Genomic DNA, 20,429 nt, shown 5'->3' on the forward strand with positions numbered 1-20,429 from the left:
CAGCTCGGGACAAAGGGGCAGCTCGGGACAAAGGGGCAGCTCGGGACAGAGGGGCAGCTCGGGACAGAGGGGCTCTTCAGACTCCGACAGCACAGGAGAGGAGGAAGGCTCTGGCAGATCCTGGCTGACTGGCGGATCTGGAAGAGTCTGGCTGACTGGCGGATCTGGAAGAGTCTGGCAGACTGGCGGATCTGGAAGGGTCTGGCAGACTGGCGGATCTGGAAGGGTCTGGCAGACTGGCGGATCTGGAAGGGTCTGGACCCTCCTTCTCCAGGTAGTAGGTCCTGCTCCCCTCCTTCCTCCGACTGTAGGTCCTGCTCCCCTCCTTCTCCAGGTAGTAGGTCCTGCTCCCCTCCTTCCTCCGACTGTAGGTCCTGCTCCCCTCCTTCTCCAGGTAGTAGGTCCTGCTCCCCTTCTTCTCCAGGTAGTAGGGTCCTGCTCCCCTCCTTCTCCAGGTAGTAGGGCCTGCTCCCCTTCTTCTCCAGGTAGTAGGGTCCTGCTCCCCTTCTTCTCCAGGTAGTAGATCTTGCTCCCCTCCTTCTCCAGGTAGTAGGTCCTGCTCCCCTCCTTCTCCAGGTAGTAGGTCCTGCTCCCCTTCTTCTCCAGGTAGTAGGACCGGCTCCCCTTCTTCTCCAGGTAGTAGGTCCTGCTCCCCTTCTTCTCCAGGTAGTAGGTCCTGCTCCCCTCCTTCTCCAGGTAGTAGGCCCTGCTCCCCTCCGTCTCCCGACTGTAGGCCCTGCTCCCCTCCTTCTCCCAACAGTAGAGCCTGCTCCCCTCCTTCTCCCGACAGTAGGGCCTGCTCTCCTCCTTCTCCCAATAGTATGGCCTGCTCCCCTCCTTCTCCCAACAGTAGAAGAAGGAGAGGCCTAAGTGCAAAAAAATCAAGGACGGTGCGGACTGAGCAGGTGCACATGCCACCAACAGGGGTTGCACCATTTGGATAGAGCAAGCCAGTGACCGATGATCACAACAAAATGTCATCACTGAGAGAGCAGGCCCTACATCTCAAACAAAAATAACATCAGCAACATACTCACCATCTTTTGTTGGTTATGTAACATGGACAAGCTGATTCCATTGGTTATGTAACATGGACAAGCTACCAGCTGATCCCATTGGTTATGTAACATGGACAAGCTCCAGCTGATTCCATTGGTTATGTAACATGGACAAGCTGATTCCATTGGTTATGTAACATGGACAAGCTCCAGCTGATCCCATTGGTTATGTAGCATGGACAAGCTACCAGCTGATCCCATTGGTTATGTAACATGGACAAGCTGATTCCATTGGTTATGCAACATGGACAAGCTACCAGCTGATCCCCATTGGTTATGTAACATGGACAAGCTACCAGCTGATCCCATGGGTTATGTAACATGGACAAGCTACCAGCTGATCCCATTGGTTATGTAACATGGACAAGCTACCAGCTGATCCCATTGGTTATGTAACATGGACAAGCTGATTCCATTGGTTATGTAACATGGACAAGCTCCAGCTGATCCCATTGGTTATGTAACATGGACAAGCTGATTCCATTGGTTATGTAACATGGACAAGCTGATCCCATTGGTTATGTAACATGGACAAGCTCCAGCTGATCCCATTGGTTATGTAACATGGACAAGCTACCAGCTGATCCCATTGGTTATGTAACATGGACAAGCTGATTCCATTGGTTATGTAACATGGACAAGCTCCAGCTGATCCCATTGATTATGTAACATGGACAAGCTACCAGCTGATCCCATTGGTTATGTAACATGGACAAGCTACCAGCTGATCCCATTGGTTATGTAACATGGACAAGCTGATTCCATTGGTTATGTAACATGGACAAGCTCCAGTTGATCCCATTGGTTATGTAACATGGACAAGCTCCAGCTGATCCCATTGGTTATGTAACATGGACAAGCTCCAGCTGATTCCATTGGTTATGTAACATGGACAAGCTAAAGCTGATCCCATTGGTTATGTAACATGGACAAGCTCCAGCTGATCCCATTGGTTATGTAACATGGACAAGCTACCAGCTGATCCCATTGGTTATGTAACATGGACAAGCTGATTCCATTGGTTATGTAACATGGACAAGCTGATCCCATTGGTTATGTAACATGGACAAGCTGATCCCATTGGTTATGTAGCATGGACAAGCTACCAGCTGATCCCATTGGTTATGTAACATGGACAAGCTACCAGCTGATCCCATTGGTTATGTAACATGGACAAGCTGATTCCATTGGTTATGTAACATGGACATGCTCCAGCTGATCCCATTGGTATTGTAACATGGACAAGCTGATTCCATTGGTTATGTAACATGGACAAGCTGATCCCATTGGTTATGTAACATGGACAAGCTACCAGCTGATCCCATTGGTTATGTAACATGGACAAACTACCAGCTGATCCCATTGGTTATGTAACATGGACAAGCTGACTCCATTGGTTATGTAACATGGACATGCTCCAGCTGATCCCATTGGTTATGTAACATGGACAAGCTGATTCCATTGGTTATGTAACATGGACAAGCTCCAGCTGATCCCATTGGTTATGTAACATGGACAAGCTGATTCCATCGGTTATGTAACATGGACAAGCTCCAGCTGATCCCATTGGTTATGTAACATGGACAAGCTCCCAGTTGATGTAACATGGACAAGCTACCAGCTGATCCCATTGGTTATGTAACATGGACAAGCTACCCGCTGATTCCATTGGTTATGTAACATGGACAAGCTCCAGCTGATCCCATTGGTTATGTAACATGGACAAGCTACCAGCTGATCCCATTGGTATTGTAACATGGACAAGCTGATTCCATTGGTTATGTAACATGGACAAGCTGATCCCATTGGTTATGTAACATGGACAAGCTCCAGCTGATCCCATTGGTATTGTAACATGGACAAGCTGATTCCATTGGTTATGTAACATGGACAAGCTGATCCCATTGGTTATGTAGCATGGACAAGCTACCAGCTGATCCCATTGGTTATGTAACATGGACAAGCTCCAGCTGATTCCATTGGTTATGTAACATGGACAAGCTGATTCCATTGGTTATGTAACATGGACAAGCTCCAGCTGATCCCATTGGTTATGTAACATGCACAAGCTGATCCCATTGGTTATGTAACATGGACAAGCTGATCCCATTGGTTATGTAACATGGACAAGCTGATCCCATTGGTTATGTAACATGGACAAGCTGATCCCATTGGTTATGTAACATGGACAAGCTGATTCCATTGGTTATGTAACATGGACAAGCTGATCCCATTGGTTATGTAACATGGACAAGCTCCAGTTGATGTAACATGGACAAGCTACCAGCTGATCCCATTGGTTATGTAACATGGACAAGCTGATTCCATTGGTTATGTAACATGGACAAGCTCCAGCTGATCCCATTGGCTATGTAACATGGACAAGCTACCAGCTGATCCCATTGGTTATGTAACATGGACAAGCTGATTCCATTGGTTATGTAACATGGACAAGCTGATCCCATTGGTTATGTAACATGGACAAGCTGATCCCATTGGTTATGTAACATGGACAAGCTACCAGCTGATTCCATTGGTTATGTAAAATGGACAAGCTCCAGCTCATCCCATTGGTTATGTAACATGGACAAGCTACCAGCTGATCCCATTGGTTATGTAACATGGACAAGCTACCAGCTGATCCCATTGGTTATGTAACATGGACAAGCTGATTCCATTGGTTAAGTAACATGGACAAGCTCCAGCTGATCCCATTGGTTATGTAACATGGACAAGCTGATTCCATTGGTTATGTAACATGGACAAGCTGATTCCATTGGTTATGTAACATGGACAAGCTCCAGCTGATCCCATTGATTATGTAACATGGACAAGCTCCAGCTGATTCCATTGGTTATGTAACATGGACAAGCTGATTCCATTGGTTATGTAACATGGACAAGCTCCAGCTGATCCCATTGGTTATGTAGCATGGACAAGCTACCAGCTGATCCCATTGGTTATGTAACATGGACAAGCTGATTCCATTGGTTATGCAACATGGACAAGCTACCAGCTGATCCCCATTGGTTATGTAACATGGACAAGCTACCAGCTGATCCCATGGGTTATGTAACATGGACAAGCTACCAGCTGATCCCATTGGTTATGTAACATGGACAAGCTACCAGCTGATCCCATTGGTTATGTAACATGGACAAGCTGATTCCATTGGTTATGTAACATGGACAAGCTCCAGCTGATCCCATTGGTTATGTAACATGGACAAGCTGATTCCATTGGTTATGTAACATGGACAAGCTGATCCCATTGGTTATGTAACATGGACAAGCTCCAGCTGATCCCATTGGTTATGTAACATGGACAAGCTACCAGCTGATCCCATTGGTTATGTAACATGGACAAGCTGATTCCATTGGTTATGTAACATGGACAAGCTCCAGCTGATCCCATTGATTATGTAACATGGACAAGCTACCAGCTGATCCCATTGGTTATGTAACATGGACAAGCTACCAGCTGATCCCATTGGTTATGTAACATGGACAAGCTGATTCCATTGGTTATGTAACATGGACAAGCTCCAGTTGATCCCATTGGTTATGTAACATGGACAAGCTCCAGCTGATCCCATTGGTTATGTAACATGGACAAGCTCCAGCTGATTCCATTGGTTATGTAACATGGACAAGCTAAAGCTGATCCCATTGGTTATGTAACATGGACAAGCTCCAGCTGATCCCATTGGTTATGTAACATGGACAAGCTACCAGCTGATCCCATTGGTTATGTAACATGGACAAGCTGATTCCATTGGTTATGTAACATGGACAAGCTGATCCCATTGGTTATGGAACATGGACAAGCTGATCCCATTGGTTATGTAGCATGGACAAGCTACCAGCTGATCCCATTGGTTATGTAACATGGACAAGCTACCAGCTGATCCCATTGGTTATGTAACATGGACAAGCTGATTCCATTGGTTATGTAACATGGACATGGACAAGCTGATTCCATTGGTTATGTAACATGGACAAGCTGATCCCATTGGTTATGTAACATGGACAAGCTACCAGCTGATCCCATTGGTTATGTAACATGGACAAACTACCAGCTGATCCCATTGGTTATGTAACATGGACAAGCTGACTCCATTGGTTATGTAACATGGACATGCTCCAGCTGATCCCATTGGTTATGTAACATGGACAAGCTGATTCCATTGGTTATGTAACATGGACAAGCTCCAGCTGATCCCATTGGTTATGTAACATGGACAAGCTGATTCCATCGGTTATGTAACATGGACAAGCTCCAGCTGATCCCATTGGTTATGTAACATGGACAAGCTCCCAGTTGATGTAACATGGACAAGCTACCAGCTGATCCCATTGGTTATGTAACATGGACAAGCTACCCGCTGATTCCATTGGTTATGTAACATGGACAAGCTCCAGCTGATCCCATTGGTTATGTAACATGGACAAGCTACCAGCTGATCCCATTGGTATTGTAACATGGACAAGCTGATTCCATTGGTTATGTAACATGGACAAGCTGATCCCATTGGTTATGTAACATGGACAAGCTCCAGCTGATCCCATTGGTATTGTAACATGGACAAGCTGATTCCATTGGTTATGTAACATGGACAAGCTGATCCCATTGGTTATGTAGCATGGACAAGCTACCAGCTGATCCCATTGGTTATGTAACATGGACAAGCTCCAGCTGATTCCATTGGTTATGTAACATGGACAAGCTGATTCCATTGGTTATGTAACATGGACAAGCTCCAGCTGATCCCATTGGTTATGTAACATGCACAAGCTGATCCCATTGGTTATGTAACATGGACAAGCTGATCCCATTGGTTATGTAACATGGACAAGCTGATCCCATTGGTTATGTAACATGGACAAGCTGATCCCATTGGTTATGTAACATGGACAAGCTGATTCCATTGGTTATGTAACATGGACAAGCTGATCCCATTGGTTATGTAACATGGACAAGCTCCAGTTGATGTAACATGGACAAGCTACCAGCTGATCCCATTGGTTATGTAACATGGACAAGCTGATTCCATTGGTTATGTAACATGGACAAGCTCCAGCTGATCCCATTGGCTATGTAACATGGACAAGCTACCAGCTGATCCCATTGGTTATGTAACATGGACAAGCTGATTCCATTGGTTATGTAACATGGACAAGCTGATCCCATTGGTTATGTAACATGGACAAGCTGATCCCATTGGTTATGTAACATGGACAAGCTACCAGCTGATTCCATTGGTTATGTAAAATGGACAAGCTCCAGCTGATCCCATTGGTTATGTAACATGGACAAGCTACCAGCTGATCCCATTGGTTATGTAACATGGACAAGCTACCAGCTGATCCCATTGGTTATGTAACATGGACAAGCTGATTCCATTGGTTATGTAACATGGACAAGCTCCAGCTGATCCCATTGGTTATGTAACATGGACAAGCTGATTCCATTGGTTATGTAACATGGACAAGCTGATTCCATTGGTTATGTAACATGGACAAGCTCCAGCTGATCCCATTGATTATGTAACATGGTCAAGATGATTCCATTGGTTATGTAACATGGACAAGCTACCAGCTGATCCCATTGGTTATGTAACATGGACAAGCTCCAACTGATCCCATTGGTTATGTAACATGGACAAGCTCCAGTTGATGTAACATGGACAAGCTACCAGCTGATCCCATTGGTTATGTAACATGGACAAGCTACCAGCTGATTCCATTGGTTATGTAACATGGACAAGCTCCAGCTGATCCCATTGGTTATGTAACATGGACAAGCTACCAGCTGATCCCATTGGTATTGTAACATGGACAAGCTGATTCCATTGGTTATGTAACATGGACAAGCTGATCCCATTGGTTATGTAACATGGACAAGCTGATCCCATTGGTTATGTAACATGGACAAGCTCCAGCTGATCCCATTGGTATTGTAACATGGACAAGCTGATTCCATTGGTTATGTAACATGGACAAGCTGATCCCATTGGTTATGTAGCATGGACAAGCTACCAGCTGATCCCATTGGTTATGTAACATGGACAAGCTCCAGCTGATTCCATTGGTTATGTAACATGGACACGCTGATTCCATTGGTTATGTAACATGGACAAGCTCCAGCTGATCCCATTGGTTATGTAACATGGACAAGCTACCAGCTGATCCCATTGGTTATGTAACATGGACAAGCTCCAGCTGATCCCATTGGTTATGTAACATGGACAAGCTCCAGCTGATCCCATTGGTTATGTAACATGGACAAGCTCCAGCTGATCCCATTGGTTATGTAACATGGACAAGCTGATCCCATTGGTTATGTAACATGGACAAGCTGATCCCATTGGTTATGTAACATGGACAAGCTGATCCCATTGGTTATGTAACATGGACAAGCTGATTCCATTGGTTATGTAACATGGACAAGCTGATCCCATTGGTTATGTAACATGGACAAGCTCCAGTTGATGTAACATGGACAAGCTACCAGCTGATCCCATTGGTTATGTAACATGGACAAGCTGATTCCATTGGTTATGTAACATGGACAAGCTCCAGCTGATCCCATTGGCTATGTAACATGGACAAGCTACCAGCTGATCCCATTGGTTATGTAACATGGACAAGCTCCAGCTGATCCCATTGGTTATGTAACATGGACAAGCTCCAGCTGATTCCATTGGTTATGTAACATGGACAAGCTCCAGCTGATCCCATTGGTTATGTAACATGGACAAGCTGATCCCATTGGTTATGTAACATGGACAAGCTGATCCCATTGGTTATGTAACATGGACAAGCTGATCCCATTGGTTATGTAACATGGACAAGCTGATTCCATTGGTTATGTAACATGGACAAGCTGATCCCATTGGTTATGTAACATGGACAAGCTCCAGTTGATGTAACATGGACAAGCTACCAGCTGATCCCATTGGTTATGTAACATGGACAAGCTGATTCCATTGGTTATGTAACATGGACAAGCTCCAGCTGATCCCATTGGCTATGTAACATGGACAAGCTACCAGCTGATCCCATTGGTTATGTAACATGGACAAGCTGATTCCATTGGTTATGTAACATGGACAAGCTGATCCCATTGGTTATGTAACATGGACAAGCTGATCCCATTGGTTATGTAACATGGACAAGCTACCAGCTGATTCCATTGGTTATGTAAAATGGACAAGCTCCAGCTGATCCCATTGGTTATGTAACATGGACAAGCTACCAGCTGATCCCATTGGTTATGTAACATGGACAAGCTACCAGCGGATCCCATTGGTTATGTAACATGGACAAGCTGATTCCATTGGTTATGTAACATGGACAAGCTCCAGCTGATCCCATTGGTTATGTAACATGGACAAGCTGATTCCATTGGTTATGTAACATGGACAAGCTGATTCCATTGGTTATGTAACATGGACAAGCTCCAGCTGATCCCATTGATTATGTAACATGGACAAGATGATTCCATTGGTTATGTAACATGGACAAGCTGATTCCATTGGTTATGTAACATGGACAAGCTACCAGCTGATCCCATTGGTTATGTAACATGGACAAGCTGATTCCATTGGTTATGTAACATGGACAAGCTCCAGCTGATCCCATTGGTTATGTAACATGGACAAGCTGATTCCATTGGTTATGTAACATGGACAAGCTGATTCCATTGGTTATGTAACATGGACAAGCTACCAGCTGATCCCATTGGTTATGTAACATGGACAAGCTCCAACTGATCCCATTGGTTATGTAACATGGACAAGCTCCAGTTGATGTAACATGGACAAGCTACCAGCTGATCCCATTGGTTATGTAACATGGACAAGCTACCAGCTGATTCCATTGGTTATGTAACATGGACAAGCTCCAGCTGATCCCATTGGTTATGTAACATGGACAAGCTACCAGCTGATCCCATTGGTATTGTAACATGGACAAGCTGATTCCATTGGTTATGTAACATGGACAAGCTGATCCCATTGGTTATGTAACATGGACAAGCTGATCCCATTGGTTATGTAACATGGACAAGCTCCAGCTGATCCCATTGGTATTGTAACATGGACAAGCTGATTCCATTGGTTATGTAACATGGACAAGCTGATCCCATTGGTTATGTAGCATGGACAAGCTACCAGCTGATCCCATTGGTTATGTAACATGGACAAGCTCCAGCTGATTCCATTGGTTATGTAACATGGACACGCCGATTCCATTGGTTATGTAACATGGACAAGCTCCAGCTGATCCCATTGGTTATGTAACATGGACAAGCTACCAGCTGATCCCATTGGTTATGTAACATGGACAAGCTCCAGCTGATCCCATTGGTTATGTAACATGGACAAGCTCCAGCTGATTCCATTGGTTATGTAACATGGACAAGCTCCAGCTGATCCCATTGGTTATGTAACATGGACAAGCTGATCCCATTGGTTATGTAACATGGACAAGCTCCAGCTGATCCCATTGGTTATGTAACATGGACAAGCTCCAGTTGATGTAACATGGACAAGCTACCAGCTGATCCAATTGGTTATGTAACATGGACAAGCTGATCCCATTGGTTATGTAACATGGACAAGCTGATCCTATTGGTTATGTAACATGGACAAGCTACCAGCTGATCCCATTGGTTATGTAACATGGACAAGCTGATTCCACTGGTTATGTAACATGGACAAGCTCCAGCTGATCCCATTGGTTATGTAACATGGACAAGCTGATTCCATTGGTTATGTAACATGGACAAGCTGATCCAATTGGTTATGTAACATGGACAAGCTGATTCCATTGGTTATGTAACATGGACAAGCTCCAGCTGATTCCATTGGTTATGTAACATGGACAAGCTCCAGCTGATCCCATTGGTTATGTAACATGGACAAGCTACCAGCTGATCCCATTGGTTATGTAACATGGACAAGCTGATTCCATTGGTTATGTAACATGGACAAGCTCCAGCTGATCCCATTGGTTATGTAACATGGACAAGCTGATTCCATTGGTTATGTAACATGGACAAGCTGATTCCATTGGTTATGTAACATGGACAAGCTGATTCCATTGGTTATGTAACATGGACAAGCTCCAGCTGATCCCATTGGTTATGTAACATGGACAAGCTGATTCCATTGGTTATGTAACATGGACAAGCTGATTCCATTGGTTATGTAACATGGACAAGCTGATCCCATTGGTTATGTAACATGGACAAGCTCCAGCCGATTCCATTGGTTATGTAACATGGACAAGCTCCAGCTGATCCCATTGGTTATGTAACATGGACAAGCTGATCCCATTGGTTATGTAACATGGACAAGCTCCAGCTGATCCCATTGGTTATGTAACATGGACAGGCTCCAGTTGATGTAACATGGACAAGCTACCAGCTGATCCCATTGGTTATGTAACATGGACAAGCTCCAGCTGATCCCATTGGTTATGTAACATGGACAAGCTCCAGCTGATCCCATTGGTTATGTAACATGGACAAGCTCCAGCTGATCCCATTGGTTATGTAACATGGACAAGCTCCAGCTGATCCCATTGGTTATGTAACATGGACAAGCGGATCCCATTGGTTATGTAACATGGACAAGCTGATCCCATTGGTTATGTAACATGGACAAGCTGATCCTATTGGTTATGTAACATGGACAAGCTCCAGTTGATGTAACATGGACAAGCTACCAGCTGATCCCATTGGTTATGTAACATGGACAAGCTGATTCCATTGGTTATGTAACATGGACAAGCTCCAGCTGATCCCATTGGTTATGTAACATGGACAAGCTACCAGCTGATCCCATTGGTTATGTAACATGGACAAGCTGATCCCATTGGTTATGTAACATGGACAAGCTGATCCCATTGGTTATGTAACATGGACAAGCTGATTCCATTGGTTATGTAACATGGACAAGCTCCAGCTGATTCCATTGGTTATGTAACATGGACAAGCTCCAGCTGATCCCATTGGTTATGTAACATGGACAAGCTACCAGCTGATCCCATTGGTTATGTAACATGGACAAGCTACCAGCTGATCCCATTGGTTATGTAACATGGACAAGCTGATTCCATTGGTTATGTAACATGGACAAGCTCCAGCTGATCCCATTGGTTATGTAACATGGACAAGCTGATTCCATTGGTTATGTAACATGGACAAGCTGATTCCATTGGTTATGTAACATGGACAAGCTCCAGCTGATCCCATTGGTTATGTAACATGGACAAGCTGATTCCATTGGTTATGTAACATGGACAAGCTACCAGCTGATCCCATTGGTTATGTAACATGGACAAGCTCCAGCTGATCCCATTGGTTATGTAACATGGACAAGCTCCAGTTGATGTAACATGGACAAGCTACCAGCTGATCCCATTGGTTATGTAACATGGACAAGCTACCAGCTGATTCCATTGGTTATGTAACATGGACAAAGCTACCAGCTGATCCCATTGGTATTGTAACATGGACAAGCTGATTCCATTGGTTATGTAACATGGACAAGCTGATCCCATTGGTTATGTAACATGGACAAGCTCCAGCTGATCCCATTGGTTATGTAACATGGACAAGCTACCAGCTGATCCCATTGGTTATGTAACATGGACAAGCTGATTCCATTGGTTATGTAACATGGACAAGCTGATTCCATTGGTTATGTAACATGGACAAGCTGATTCCATTGGTTATGTAACATGGACAAGCTCCAGCTGATTCCATTGGTTATGTAACATGGACAAGCTCCAGCTGATCCCGTTGGTTATGTAACATGGACAAGCTGATCCCATTGGTTATGTAACATGGACAAGCTGATCCCATTGGTTATGTAACATGGACAAGCTGATCCCATTGGTTATGTAACATGGACAAGCTACCAGCTGATCCCATTGGTTATGTAACATGGACAAGCTGATCCCATTGGTTATGTAACATGGACAAGCTCCAGCTGATCCCATTGGTTATGTAACATGGACAAGCTCCAGCTGATACCATTGGTTATGTAACATGGACAAGCTGATCCCATTGGTTATGTAACATGGACAAGCTGATCCCATTGGTTATGTAACATGGACAAGCTACCAGCTGATCCCATTGGTTATGTAACATGGACAAGCTGATCCCATTGGTTATGTAACATGGACAAGCTCCAGCTGATCCCATTGGTTATGTAACATGGACAAGCTCCAGTTGATGTAACATGGACAAGCTCCAGTTGATGTAACATGGACACGCTCCAGCTGATTCCATTGCGTGAATACACACACCACGTAAGCACGAGCTGAATATAATTGACTCTTTTTGACTGCTGTTTTGGCATTATTGCTTTTATGCCTATTCAAAATGTATCAAGCACACTTGGAGCTTTTACGATGTTTAGTAGTGATGTTTAGTAGTGATGTTTAGTAGTGATGTTTAGTAGTGATGTTTAGTAGCGATGTTTAGTAGCGATGTTTAGTAGCGATGTTTAGTAGTGATGTTTAGTAGCGATGTTTAGTAGCGATGTTTAGTAGCGATGTTTAGTAGTGATGTTTAGTAGCGATGTTTAGTAGCGATGTTTAGTAGCGATGTTTAGTAGCGATGTTTAGTAGTGATGTTTAGTAGTGATGTTTAGTAGAGATGTTTAGTAGTGATGTTTAGTAGCGATGTTTAGTAGCGATGTTTAGTAGTGATGTTTAGTAGTGATGTTTAGTAGTGATGTTTAGTAGTGATGTTTAGTAGTGATGGGGGAAATAAATCGATACTGTTTAAATATGGGGGTATTATTTTTGACGATATATCTTATAATTTCGACAATGTCGCAATATTATTTTTGTGCTAGTTGGCTGTACTTGCACCAAAACTCCAGTAGTTTTACTTCATAGCTTGTTCTCCATCTTTATATATATATATATATCTTGCGATTCGAAACTACGAAAAGAAGTGTTGATCATTCATCGAAATTAAAAGTGCTGAAAACAAATTGACTCCCTAAATATACAAATTGACTCCTTAAATATACAAATTGACTCCCTAAATATACAAATAAACAAATTGACTCCCTAAATATATAAATTGACTCCCTAAATATATATATATATATATAGGGAGTCAATTTGTTTTCAGCACTTCTAATTTCCATGAATGATCAAAACTTGTTTTCTTAGTTTCGAATCGCAATATATAAAGATTCGTGACAATAGCGATACTTATTGTCCTTATTCCCAGTCCTAATATTTAGGCAACTATTCACTATTTGACCCTGTTTTGGGGTATGCTTAATAAAAAATAAGATGTTTCCCATTCCAACACATCTGCATTCCAACACATCTGCTTTCCAACACATCTGCATTCCAACACATCTGCATTCCAACACATCTGCATTCCAACACATCTGCTTTCCAACACATCTGCATTCCAACACATCTGCATTCCAACACATCTGCTTTCCAACACATCTGCATTCCAACACATCTGCATTCCAACACATCTGCATTCCAACACATCTGCATTCCAACACATCTGCTTTCTGTTTCACAGTTGTAAGAAAAAGGCAACCAACTAATTAAATTAATTGAACACTTGAATTAGTTTGTTTTGTTTTGTTGTTTTTACATATAGCACAAAGTAAACTGATGAAAATGCTATTGTGTTAATGAAAATATTTGTTTGCCGTACTCTTTGACCTAAGCCCTTAATTAACAAAACAAAATGATTCTTTTTGTGATAGCATATAGGAAATGTATTAATTACACTGTTGGAATCTTGCAGTCAGAATGACTGTTAATTAGCTTGTCCCTGCAGACCCAGCAGTTCTAGTGTAAAAGTGTCATTTTTGCAGATTAAAAGTGTTAGAGCTAGTCATGTATCAATAATTTATCTTTTCAAAATGTGCTACGACATAGCCAATGAATATATAACATAACACAACTTTGGATTCAACCGTCTCATAATCGAATGCTATAGACGGTTTGGAAGTTTTGACAGACTTGGAGTGAGCTTCTCTTCTTCTCCTGCCTCCATAGGGGTGTTAATCAGTGTGGTTCTCCTCCATAGGGGTGTTAATCAGTGGTTCTCCTCCATAGGGGTGTTAATCAGTGTGGTTCTCCTCCATAGGGGTGTTAATCAGTGTGGTTCTCCTCCATAGGGGTGTTAATCAGTGTGGTTCTCCTCCATAGGGGTGTTAATCAGTGTGTTTCTCCTCCATAGGGGTGTTAATCAGTGTGTTTCGCCTCCATAGGGGTGTGTATTAGTTTGGCTGTTACATAGTGTTTATAACATGCCTAGGTCTATTGGTTTTATGAGAAGAGGCGAGGAGCCGTAGGTAGACTTCCTCTTATCAGGATATTCAGCAGGTGTGTCCTTCAGCAGGTGTGTTCTTCAGCAGGTGTGTCCTTCAGCAGGTGTGTCCTTCAGCAGGTGTGTCCTTCAGCAGGTGTGTTCTTCAGCAGGTGTGTTCCTCAGCAGGTGTGTTCCTCAGCAGGTGTGTCCTTCAGCAGGTGTGTTCTTCAGCAGGTGTGTTCTTCAGCAGGTATGTTCCTCAGCAGGTATGTTCCTCAGCAGGTGTGTTCCTCAGCAGGTGTGTTCCTCAGCAGGTGTGTTCTTCAGCAGGTGTGTTCTTCAGCAGGTATGTTCCTCAGCAGGTGTGTCCTTCAGCAGGTGTGTTCCTCAGCAGGTGTGTTCCTCAGCAGGTGTGTTCTTCAGCAGGTGTGTTCTTCAGCAGGTGTGTTCTTCAGCAGGTATGTTCCTCAGCAGGTGTGTCCTTCAGCAGGTGTGTTCTTCAGCAGGTGTGTTCTTCAGCAGGTATGTTCCTCAGCAGGTGTGTCCTTCAGCAGGTGTGTTCTTCAGCAGGTGTGTTCTTCAGCAGGTATGTTCCTCAGCAGGTGTGTCCTTCAGCAGGTGTGTTCCTCAGCAGGTGTGTCCTTCAGCAGGTGTGTTCTTCAGCAGGTGTGTTCTTCAGCAGGTATGTTCCTCAGCAGGTGTGTTCTTCAGCAGGTGTGTTCTTCAGCAGGTATGTTCCTCAGCAGGTGTGTCCTTCAGCAGGTGTGTTCTTCAGCAGGTGTGTTCTTCAGCAGGTATGTTCCTCAGCAGGTGTGTCCTTCAGCAGGTGTGTTCTTCAGCAGGTGTGTTCTTCAGCAGGTATGTTCCTCAGCAGGTGTGTCCTTCAGCAGGTGTGTTCCTCAGCAGGTGTGTCCTTCAGCAGGTGTGTTCTTCAGCAGGTGTGTTCTTCAGCAGGTATGTTCCTCAGCAGGTGTGTCCTTCAGCAGGTGTGTTCTTCAGCAGGTGTGTTCTTCAGCAGGTATGTTCCTCAGCAGGTTTGTTTATAACGCGGCTATTTTTTACACGCTGTATTTGGACTGCATTACTATAAACAGGTTATTCTCCTTATCAACAAGGTGAACATAGAAATGCTGAGAATGTTCAATAGTATTGCAGGTTTGTTTTGTACAGCGCTGCTCAGGCAAAAGGACTTCAATGGAAGCCCTTCCAGTTCATGTAGCTATTTGATTAGACATTTTATGACCCCTTTGAAGCATAAAAAAAATATGTTTAAAAAAATTATTTGATGAAAATTATTTTTGGCCTTACAGATTCACTACATGGAACAACAAACAGTCCTTTAGCCAAACACATTGTAGTGGCTCTGGATCAGAGAGTCTGTTAAATGACTCACTACTGTAGTAGCTCTGGATCAGAGAGTCTGTTAAATGACTCACTACTGTAGTGGCTCTGGATCAGAGAGTCTGTTAAATGACTCACTACTGTAGTGGCTCTGGATCAGAGAGTCTGTTAAATGACTCACTACTGTAGTGGCTCTGGATAAGAGAGTCTGCTAAATGATTCACTACTATAGTGGCTCTGGATCAGAGAGTCTGTTAAATGATTCACTACTGTAATGGCTCTGGATCAGAGAGTCTGCTAAATGACTCACTACTGTAAGTCTCTCTGGATAAGAGAGTCTGTTAAATTAGTAAAATGTCAATGTCTTTGTTAATGCAGTAACATTGCCTTGAAAATGAACCCTAACTATTCCTCCATACTGATCCCTCATGGCTCTAGAGTAGAGTGGAGACAGACAGTAGAGTGGAGACAGACAGTAGAGTGGAGGCAGACAGTAGAGTGGAGGCAGACAGTAGAGTGGAGACAGACAGTAGAGTGGAGACAGACAGTAGAGTGGAGACAGACAGTAGTGTGGAGACAGACAGTAGTGTGGAGACAGACAGTAGTGTGGAGACAGACAGTAGAGTAGAGACAGACAGTAGAGTAGAGACAGACAGTAGAGTGGAGACAGACAGTAGTGTGGAGACAGACAGTAGAGTGGAGACAGACAGTCACTTTCTAAACTGATTAATATCAACATGTTATTACAGTAGAGTAGAGACAGACAGTAGAGTGGAGACAGACAGTTGAGTAGAGACAGACAGAGTGGAGACCGACAGTAGAGTGGATACAGACAGTCACTATCTAAACTATTCCTCCATACTGATCCCTCATGGCTCTAGAGTAGAGTGGAGACAGACAGTAGAGTGGAGACCGACAGTAGAGTGGAGACAGACAGTAGAGTGGAGACAGACAGTAGAGTGGAGACAGACAGTAGAGTGGAGACAGACAGTAGAGTGGAGGCAGACAGTAGAGTGGAGACAGACAGTCACTATCTAAACTATTCCTCCATACTGATCCCTCATGGCTCTAGAGTAGAGTGGAGACAGACAGTAGAGTGGAGACAGACAGTAGAGTGTTAACAGACAGTCACTATCTAAACTGATTAATATCCGTAGAGGGGGAAGGAAATGACTCGTGGAGATTAACAACTCACGTCCTGTTGTAAATGAAGTTGAGAAGATTCAGATCTCCCTCTCCAAATATTCACCAAAGGAATGTCCTTTGTTTCAAAGGGACATTTTCCCCTGCCGAAACTCTAACACGTTCTAAAGCGAATTACTGGAACAACCTTTCTAACATAGAACGTGGGGGATGGTCAGAGGTCAGAGGTCATCTATAGAACACTAATATAATTTTGTTTTGTTATTTTGTGATGTCATGAACGTTATAAAGGAAATCCTGTAACTTGGAAAGTATACACACCACTAGCTGGAGTTTCCATACTACCTGTTGTGAATGTAATATGACAAAATGATGAAACTGTTTTTGTTAAGAGAGGGATGTGATTTGAGAACCTCTAAGAGATAATTGTTTTACATAACTTTGTACAAGTGACAAGTCACGCCCCTCAGTGAGGTCAGAGAGCGTGTCAGCCTGACGGAACAGCCCCTTTCTTGCAAACTCTATAAATGATGGGTAAGAAATGAACATACGAGACCAGAGCTGTATGTTTAAATCATCTAAACTCGAAGTGACCGTCGATAAAATCACCCCACTGGGTACTGGCCAGCCTATCATCAAAGAAGCTTGGGCCAACGAGGAGCCACAAGAATCAACGGTAAGCCCTCCTGGTGCACCCTCTCCTCTCAATGTGGGCTGAATCAGTACCACTGACGGAAATGCGTAAAGGAGGGTTCGAGGCCACCGGTGCACCAGTGTGTCCATTCCCAATGGGGCACTCGGCTCCCTCATCTTGAAAAATAGATTGTAGACTGTTGGCATGATCGAGGGTGACAACTGGTCGGAGCAGACAGCGAGCCTCCCGTGAAATGCCATCTGAAGGGGCGAGACGCTACGTTGTGGAGAGATTGGTTCTTCTTCCATTTCTACCACTCCGTGTGTCTGGACATGGAGAAGGAACAATCGAACTCACATGCGAGAAACAACACTTTTAATCAGAAAAGTCATTTCCAGCACCACCCCAACATCAACATGTGAAAATGGCACTTTTATAGATTTTGGGGGGAATTTTTTTTAGAGGAAGATAAGTGTTTCCTATGACATCCTCAATGTGTATCGTGTTTTTAACCAATTACTAATAGGCATTGTATACTAATTGCCTACTAATTGGTTGATGATGTCATGTTCCTCTTTATGTTTTACTACAAAAAGATTGGGGTGGAAATGATGATGTCTCTTTAACACCGTGAACAACGGAACTCGGCTGAAAGAATTGTGTTTATGTGCAAAGGTTTGCCTAAAGCCCGGCCCACTCTGGGAACCAGGGCTCAGTGATCAGTGATGTGCCACCTGAGGGTAATGTTATCACAACGAGCCTCACTCGGTTTAGGCGCTAAGATGTGTTCCTAAACGCTTGGCACCCAGTGCTGTACCGCACGCATAAAAAAATTGACCCAGGGGAAAAAAACATTATCATGGAGGTTACCCTACCGACCAGTCATAGGTACTGGCGAGAAAGCGCCTTGTAACCTACCTGGGAATGGGACAGACAGCTCTGAATGTTTGGTTTGTTAAATGTTATACGCCGTGTGTAATGTCCATTTTTAAGGTTTACTTCGCTACTTGAGACATCACTCTCCCCTCTCCCACGAGACACTTGCGTTCAGTCTGGCCAATGCAACAATGCAACAATGTTGATGACAACAATACTGTTTTCACTTTGCTTCTTAACATAAATCCACTAGCGTTTTATAGTGACAATATTAGTTTGTTTTTTCAGCATCAGCTAGTTTGTCTTTTCTTAGCAGGTTGGGCCTAAATCATATTAGTTGCTAATACTTACATCTGCATGTTTTGTGCAACAGTATCTCATAAATAAAACAGGAATATGCGAAGCAAGATATTGTTACCTACATGAAGTAGCTAAAAGAAAACTTTCAATGTAGCCAAAGATTACAGGGCCCCCTAGGAAACAGTTATCAACACTTTGGTTCCTACCCTGTCACAATAACTCCTCCCTGGCATTTTCATTTGTTGTCATGTCAAACAACACTGTATTCAAAGTGCCCACTATTATAGTCTAACTATAGAATTAGAATAGTCATTATATTTCCTTGTTTCCAACAGTTCAAAGTGTTTTTCTCTAAATCACAAGTCAAATCGTAATGTACACGTCTCCCACTAGGTAGTGATGGGGACTCCGATAGGAGGGGCGAAAAAACAAATACTTTGACGTAATACTTTTAGTTCCCTTTTGACCCACATTCAGAAGTGTGACACAAGCATGAAGCTCCCTCGGGGATTCATGCAGGAACCAATGGGGTACTTGGGGGGTTCATGCAGGAGCCAATGGGATGCTAGAAAGAGGGTGTTACTGCAAAATGCCCACATGCAGGAAGGCCCCGAATAGTGGGCTTGCAGTTGACAACAATTGGATTATTATGGGTAAGGATGAGATCATTTTTATTTGTCAAACTGTAGTCAAGCATCGATCATTATATCACCAGAATAACACCCTTGATATTTATTGCAAAGGAGCATAAAGATCACCATGCACTTTCAGCACCCTGTGAAGTTCATCCTAACTTAATTCATCTGCAGCCTAATAAACTGCATGGTTTCTCCAGTCATAGTGGGAGGACCACACACACCATATCATCGCATGACTCCCAAGTTTACTTCGATATGATGGTTGTTATATCAATATTTGCGCATAAAGGCGTTTCCACCGCCATTTCACGCATAAAATAAGTGTCCAGACACAAATGATCTGTTCGCATTTACAAAATTGTACCGAAACTTCCTGTTTCTATCAGCTATCTATATCAGTTAGCTGTCATTATCTTTTTTTATGTGGCATGACTTTACTCGCATAAAATGGAAACGTGGATAGGGACAGACACTTTTTCACCGCATAAATTTGACTACGCACACACAAGCGCGCATCTGTGCTAGCCAAATGGGAAATGTCCCCTTGCTTAAATTTCTCTCTCTCTCTTTTTCTCCACTAGAATGCATCACTGAGAAACGATTCAAACTGGATAAAAACAAACAGATAAACATGTCAACTGGACTTACCTGCTGTTCGGTGTAGGTAGAGTCGATATAGCTGCTTCACGCAGTGCACTGTCTAAAATCCAAACTTTAACCGGAACACAAACCTCAGAAGTAGCCTGTTTGGTGTTTTCGGTCTAGTAGTTATTTTCAAAAACAAAATCGTTTCGGAGCATCTGCTCTCACGACTCGGTAAAAGAACAAACAGCAGCTCGCCATAGCTCAGACACGACTGATGCCGTCTGTCTCTCTGTGGGAATCGGTTCGCGTATTTCAGCGCTCTGTAACTGCCCCCTCCCTCCCACTCTCACTATCTCTCCCCATGAGAAATAAATAATCTGTGTTTTCATCTCTCTCGCTCTCCCTCTCTCCTCCCTCTCTATCTCTCTTTCTCTCTCTCTACGCCCCCCCCCCTCTCTCTCTCTCTCCAAGTAAATCTGGTGTCTTACTGCTCATTGCTCTCCTTTAACTTTTAATGATTTTGGGGGTTGGTTCTCCTGGTAA

At 43.5% G+C, this 20,429-nt stretch overlaps 1 protein-coding gene across 1 annotated transcript in view; it reads right to left on the reverse strand.

The window, feature by feature from the left end:
* The window catches only part of LOC109885228 (uncharacterized protein KIAA1522-like), a 265,426-nt gene extending 245,217 nt beyond the window's left edge, over positions 1-20,209 (reverse strand). Inside the window, exon 1 of the mRNA XM_031803674.1 lies at positions 19,950-20,209. The gene's annotated coding sequence lies outside the window, so the exon portion shown is untranslated. The remainder of the gene's footprint in view (positions 1-19,949) is intronic.
* Positions 20,210-20,429: the final 220 nt, after the last annotated feature.

This window comes from Oncorhynchus kisutch, linkage group LG24, assembly GCF_002021735.2.
Source record: "Oncorhynchus kisutch isolate 150728-3 linkage group LG24, Okis_V2, whole genome shotgun sequence".
NCBI lineage: Eukaryota > Metazoa > Chordata > Actinopteri > Salmoniformes > Salmonidae > Oncorhynchus > Oncorhynchus kisutch.